The 7355-nt window shown below is 40.3% G+C and overlaps 1 long non-coding RNA gene across 1 annotated transcript; it reads right to left on the bottom strand.

Moving 5' to 3' along the window:
- Nucleotides 1–4363: 4363 nt before the first annotated feature.
- On the bottom strand, nucleotides 4364–7321 carry LOC148184857 (uncharacterized). Its single transcript, XR_015771895.1, has 3 exons — nucleotides 6740–7321; nucleotides 6241–6341; nucleotides 4364–5822 (listed from the first exon to the last, which is right to left on the bottom strand). It is a non-coding gene; the product is annotated as an uncharacterized LOC148184857 (long non-coding RNA).
- Nucleotides 7322–7355: the final 34 nt, after the last annotated feature.

Below are 7355 nucleotides of genomic sequence, written 5' to 3'. Positions count from 1 at the left end.
GTGGGGAAAAGCTGTGCAGTTGCAGCCAGAGAGAGGAGTGGGAATATGTGAGAGGAACAGCTCTGCAGACACCAAGGTCAGGGGAGAAGGAGGGGCAGGAGGAGCTCTCGGCTGGAGCCGAGGTTCCCCGGCAGTCTGTGGTGCAGACCGTGGGGAGGCAGCTGTGCCCCGGAGCCCGGGGAGGGCTATAGGGGAGCGGGTACCCCCCTGCAACCCGCGGAGAACTCCACGCTGGAGCGGGCGAATGCCGGAGGAGGCGGTGACCCCGTGGGAAGCCCGTGCTGGAGCGGCATCTGTGGGGAGGCAGTGGGGAGAGGAGGCCCTCCGGAGCAGGTTTGCTGGCAGGACTCGGGACCCACAGTGGAGCAGTTCATGAAGAACTGCAGCCCGAGGGAAGGATGCGTGTTGGACAAGTTCATGGAGGACTGTCTCCAGAGGGAGAGAGCTCAAGCTGGAGCCGGGGAAGGGTGTGAGGAATCCTGTCCCTGAGGAGGAAGGAGCAGTAGAAACCACATGTAATGACTGACCACAGTTCCCATTCCCCATCCCTCTGTGCCACTGTGGGGGAAGAGGTGTAGAAAATCCAGAGTGAAGTTAAGCCCAGGAAGAAGGGAGAAGGGTGGAGGGGTGAAGCTGTTTTAAGATTCAGCTTTTATATCTCATTAGACTACTCTGATTTGATTTGCAATAAATTAAACTAATTTCCCTAAACCAAGTTTGTTTTACCAATGACAATAATTGGGGAATGATCTCTTCCTCTCCTTACCTCGACCCATGAACTTTTCCTTGTGTTTCCTCTGCCCTGCCTGTCTGAGGAGTTTGGTGGGCACCTGTTGTCCAGCCCGGGTCAGCCCCACCGCCAGAGCAGCACAATCAGCGTGGCACCGCTACAGACAGAAATAACCCCCGGTCACAGAACCACAGTGCCATCTATTGTCGGTATTTTCTTTCACAAAGCGTTGGAAAAAAGAACCCCAAGTGGATTTTAATAGTTTTCATTTTCCCTGTCTTAAAACCAAAATAAATGTATTCCTCCAACTGATCTTAACAGCACCCAAGCTCTTGTTTGCAATGGCAACGTCACAATGGCACATCAAAGTAGTACAGCTGTTAATAACTAATCATTTCAAAACCTTGCTCTAATCTTAAGATTTCATTCAGCTTTATAATGTGTAGGGAAAAGCATATAAAGCTGTATTTTTCAGAAACGGTTAGACATAGGAAATCAGATTGTTTTAGCTGCAAATGTGACATACCATGTATGGTGGTATGATGAAATGTACCAGATAAGATCCCTGAACTGCAAATCCCACTCAGTTTTACCTCAGAACTACTAGACCTCTGTATGTGGGCTACAGCATATCATAATTTGTTATGTTCTTTGGAAAACTATCTTCCAGATTTACCTGTTTCTACATAATTTGAACTGACAATTTCAATTTTTATTGAAAGAGAATACACTTAGTTTATCAATATGGCACTTCAAGACATAAAAGTAAAGATGTTTGGAAAAGAAGACAGTAAGTTCCATCTTCAGATGTATTCTCTGAAGGTGGCCAGCATTGCATATGCATCAACATAGTTCCTTAACAAAGGCTCAAAAAAACCCAGAAGTTAAGACAGTTTCTTGTCAGTATCATCAGTTGTCACCATGGAGGCAGGACACCTGCTATTCCATAAATATTTCTGCAAGTGCATTTGCAATTGACATTAAAAAAATCTCAAGGAGTTTATTTTCAAATTCTTAGGTGACAATTCACTGACAATACAAATATTAGCATTCTGTGAGTTCACTTTTACTCTCTGTGTTATACGATAAGTTTTCTGTAGCAGTAGAAGAGATTGAGAGTCTCAGAAACCTTAAACACTTCTTCACCGATCTCAGGAACACAGACAATTATATTCCTGCAATCATAAAACTGCCTTTTTTTGCTTTGTAAAGTCTCTGCTGCTGAATAATTTGAAATGAAAAAAGCTGTTTGGGTGATCCATGTTTCTTTGCAGAAAAAGCAAAAAGCATGCAAGCTGAAAAACTTATTTTTCACAGAGTCATTTAGACTGGGAACTGCTGGTGACTCCTAGTTAAATGTCTAGGACTAAGCCAGTTGAGCCAGCTCCTAGAGGCAATAAAGAGAGGCAGCCTAAAATTAGTATTTTTAACAAGTGGAAATAATTACCCCTTGGAATTGCCTACTGAATAAAATCCCAGCCTTCAAATCCCACAAGTATAAAATATCTCCATTCCCAACTAACAGCAGATATGCTGGCCACATAACTTTGCTTTTCAAAATTAAATACTTGGGGCTTATGTGGCTAAGGCTATGCCTGGAGATAGGTATAGGGAATCTTTTTCTTTTTACTGTAAGGGGACTATTAACAGTCACATGGGGGATCCTTGAGGGAAAACAGCTTCTTTTCTGAATGGATCTTTTGAGGAACAACCACCTGGGAGAAGGTAAAAAGATTGAACTGTGCCATCTTCTGATCTGCCCAAGAAGCCAGTGGCTGATGAAAGAGGAGCACACTGTGACATATTAAGTGAGGGTTCACCTTACAGATCTACACCTAAGGATAGAAATGGGGAAAGAAGCGTGTTAAACAGATTATTGTCCTCACTGTCAGATTACATTCACTTTAATTTATTCTTACAGCTGTTTTCAGGAAAAGACAACTGTTGCAGGGGACTTATTTGCTGATGAACAACTGAGGTACAGTGAGATAAAATCAGCAAAAGAAACTACTCAGTACTCTAGGAACAGAACCCAGAACCTAAAAGACGTGGATGAAGGTCCCCTTAGATCTTTCCCAAAGATGTATTTTCCTTCTCTCTTTACCTTTGTTACTGAAGGGAGTAAAATAAACTGGCTTTTTCTTACCTACATATCTCAGATTGCACTCCACCTCATCCCCAGGTCATTAATAAAGTCACAAAACAGTCCTGTCCCTCATATTGATCCCTGGGGAGTGTCACCCTGACAGGTGGACTCTGGACTGCTGACCAATGCTCCCTGCCCCAGCAATGAAGCCAATTTCCCACCCACCTTATTATCCACTCATATTATCAAGCTCATATTTCTCCAACCTTGTTAAAGGAGACAAGGAGACTGTTAGAAGCTCTTTCAAAGCTCTTGCTAACGTATACAGCTTCCACTGCTCCTGCTTTGTCCATTGAAGCAGAATTTTCTTCAGAAGGTAATTAGACTGGTGTGCTGTGCTCTCAGTAAATCCACGTTGGCTATTCCTACCCACCTTCTTGTTATTTGTATACCTGGAAAAGGCTCCCAGGAGGATCTATCCTGTGACTTTCCTGGGAGTGGTAGTAAGGTTGACCTCTCCTTAGTTTTCGTGATCTTTTAGACACAATTTAGACACTTTTAGACATTAATTATAAGTAAATAATCCCTATATTAGAGACTGAAAACTTGTTCCTTTCAAGGTTTATTCTTTTTTTTAACTTTCAGAAGAGTATTCTTAAAATTCAGATCAATCAATTTTTTTGCCAATTGTCTTTGGGCAATATAAGCATCAACTTTTACATTTTCATCTTAAATGATGTTTGGAATCTTCTGACCCTTTCATTGCCTGTACTTCCTCTAGGAGTCATATATATTATTGAAAAAATATTCTTTCTGCTGGGGATCATGCTGGTTGTTCCAAAAGCCATGTAGGTGTGTTACCTACATGGTACTCATGGTACACATCTTTGACAGCAATAAATTACTGCCTTTTCCTCAGCTTTTCTAGAAGCCATGCTCTTTAAAGTAATCTTTAATTGTAATTTTGCACGACTCTGTCTTGCCTCATTATAGATAACAGATTTAAATAATCCTCACAGGAAGAATATATGATACACATGGAAGTTGCTTCTGCTGCTTTGACCCTAATTTTGATAAATGGCTTCAAGTCTGTGGCCTGAACTGACCACTAAGACCAAGAAAGACAGTCTACTGTACCTGTATTACTTCATGGCTCACGTAGGGATCAAGGCATGTCAGCTGGTGTTGCTGATCTTATTTCATAAGACCTAAAGAAAAGCCTGTCTCCCTTGGAAAGACAACCACAAGCCTAAACAAACGGCATTTATGCCTCCACCTCTCCTTGCAGCTCCCATTAATAAGACAAGCCCAAATGTTCTACTCTATTATTTATTGGCTTAAATTGAATTTAAATTTGTCCTTTGGCATTTGCTAAATCAGATCTTCACTATTACATTCCTGTCAGCCAATATCTTTCCTTAGCTGCAATTATACATCAAAGTTTACTTGAATATCAGAATTCAAAATACCAGCCTCAAGGGCTCAGTAAATACATGAGAAATTTCAAACTGTATGTGGAAAAATTTCTCAAACAAGCAGACTCTTCATAGGTTCAAAATTAATCTGTACTAGAAAGAAATGGAAAACAAAAGACATAATATAAATATGTGCAATGAATTTACTATGAAAAAACAAGACTTCATTTTTAATTGTAACACATTAAGAGGAAAATACTTTCTGTCAGAATTATCAGGAGCATATTGCTCACTGGATTTAATATCAGTTGTAATGTGCTTAATTTTCCATTTTTCTGAAGGGATAATAACATATTGCTAATATTTTTTTACACTACTGTAATAAAAGAAGGATGATTGGTGGTTTTTTTTTCCCTTAGAAAAGTTGTAAGTGCTTTAACTGCTTCAGAAACAAAGAATTTTTTTTAAAAAAACATTACTTCTTCTATTTTCTTATCACAAATGACTTGTTTCTGCAACTGCAAATCTTCTGTGCATATATTTTCCACAGCCTCTCTGCAAAGAGGATTTATGTACATGCTCAGCCTCACAGCCACTCAGAGCTATTGAGGCCATTCCTGACCCTCAGTGCAGTGCTGCAGGAACACCAATCCAAGACAAAGCCAAGTGAAAGAGAAGCCAGGGATGCTCTGTAACTGGGATTACAGTGCAAGCAAGACCAAAGGACAATGCTGTGTCCCCAAAAGACCTAGGGACTCAAATGACACATTAATGAACAGAAAGGAAATAACAAAATCAAGAAGAACAAAGCAGAAAAAAACCTTCAATGTACACAGATAAAGAAAGTGAGTGTATGTATGAAAGAAAGAAAAGTTTATCCCTAACTTCCTTCTAGGAATAAAGGGTAAGATGGATGTAGAAGGAAAGGGAAATAATAATCAATAACAATACAGTTGTGCAGAAAATTCTCCCTTTCCCCGGGCAAACTTTCTTAGTTGAAAAGCTGAAGACTTGAAACAGGTTGTGTCAATACAGCCAGCATGAAATATACTGAGGGATGATACTGTTGCCAGCATATATGTTTCTTGAAAAAGACTGACAGCATGGCATAAAACAGTTTAAGATAATTTAGATAAATATCACATTAGAATTCTAAAAAACTTAATTATAATCAGTGGCTATAAAGAACACTATAGAAGTTCTTTACAGAAAAGAACAGCATACAAATAATCTCTTGGCAAAGTCAACAGTGAAGTGTAAATTCAGAGCTCTGAATAACCAAAGTGATGGTGAGATCACGTACAAAAAGTTGAGAAAAAAATGACTGAAAAGCAGGCAGAAAAGCTTGGCTCTCTCTATCTTACACTATTCCTAGCACTATCCTGGTGTGTCTGCTCTGTGCCATGAGAACAGCTCTCTGAAGGGCTGAGACACAGCCCTCACATTTATGAGAAGCAGCCCTATGCAGTCATGTTTAGTCATTTTTGACATAAAAATAATGCATACATCTTGGCATCTTGACATGGAGATGTGGGGAGGCCAGGGAAACTCATCAGCAGGCTCTCAGGTGAATCCTTCTGAATATATCACTCTGAAATGGGAGTAAATAGGGCAGAGGTTATCTAATAGATAGGATGAGCATGAACACATCAAAATGTTATAAGTATCACTACCTGGGTTAAGCAGATTTCATACTGACAATAGATAAATAGATAAAAACAGTTACAGATAGCAGGGGAAATGGGAGGTGTGTAACATCATCTGTTTATATATATAGGAGAGAAAACAGACTGGCTACAGTTCAGTTCAAATAACTAACTGGACATTATCTTGCTAGTGAGACACATTTAAGGAGCTACAAAATGCACAGATAGAGATGGAAGGAACAACCTGAAGAGTACTTGAGTAGTGAAGAAACATAATTTAATTTGATTGATGGCAACTTAAACACAGCTTGAAAAAGAAACGTTGAGATGAGGAGGTTTAAACAGCTCAGAGACAGACTGTACCAACTACATCCAAGTAGAGAGGCAGGATAGGAAAGATGCTCTGGAGGACAGGATGCAAGGCCCAGGCCTGGGGTCCAGCAGCTGTGGTCCAAATGGATCTGCTGGGGAAGAACAGAAAGTAATTGGGGAGCAAAATTGTCAGTACTGTGCATTGCTAGAATTAGGGATCAAAAATATAAAAGCAATTGGAAAAATCAAGACTGCAAAATGTTATAGGCAGAAACAGTTACTACCAATGCAGTACACGGTACAAGACTACAAAGTAGGAGGGAGCTTTGCTGAGGACATTTTTTGAAAACTGATAGGCATGTTTAACTGCAAATTAATAAATAAAGAAATAAATACTAAAAGCCCAGCACAAAGTGGGATGATTTGGGTTATGAATAAGATGGAAGCACTGCCAAGTATCTTCATTACTTTGTGATCTTACAGGTGAGGTGTAAAATACCTACACTAGAATTTGGATTTATTATAAAATCAGCAGTTTGTCTGGTGGTACCTGCTATGGAGAGCTCTGAAATCCTGAGGTGAAGTGAAACATTTGGAATGCAACAATGCAGTGGTCCCAGTTCAGCAAAGTTTCTCTCCCTTGAAGTGGTCAAGGGACCATGACAAGAACAGAAACGCTGCTTTGAATAGTTCACTACTACGGATTCTCTGGTGATTTCTTGAGTCAGGGTCAATGGTCACAATCTCTTCATCAGAATTATCTTCTACACAATAAGAGCTGATTTCAGCACAGTTAATGCGTTTTCTTTGTTATTTTCTTCCCTGTTCTAGGAGTTCTGCCAAACGTCCTTGTGGCCCATGCATTCTGCATTCTTTGTGCTACCAGCAGCACATCCCTGTCTTTGCTTTGCTTTGTCATCCAAGCTTTGCTAACCTCTCCCTTGGTCTCAGACCACTGAAACTTAACAAGCCCTAAAATTTAACCAGGCAATTCCACCGACAAGCAATTGGTCTTCCTAGCACCTGGACGTAAATTAGAGCTTACTCCCTGCTGTTTCACGGATTAAATCTCCTTTCCTGACTAGGCTTCAGAGTATATAAAGCCAAAACATCACACAGACACCTTCTTTCAGGAAATGTTTACACACTTGACGCTCTACAGCCCC

This window comes from Pseudopodoces humilis, chromosome 2 (assembly GCF_049639895.1).
Source record: "Pseudopodoces humilis isolate 2021_Gansu_Grassland_sample_001 chromosome 2, ASM4963989v1, whole genome shotgun sequence".
Classification (NCBI taxonomy): Eukaryota; Metazoa; Chordata; class Aves; order Passeriformes; family Paridae; genus Pseudopodoces; species Pseudopodoces humilis.
The sequence above is the reverse complement of the archived record's forward strand: the minus strand, read 5'-3'. Positions and strand labels throughout refer to the sequence as shown.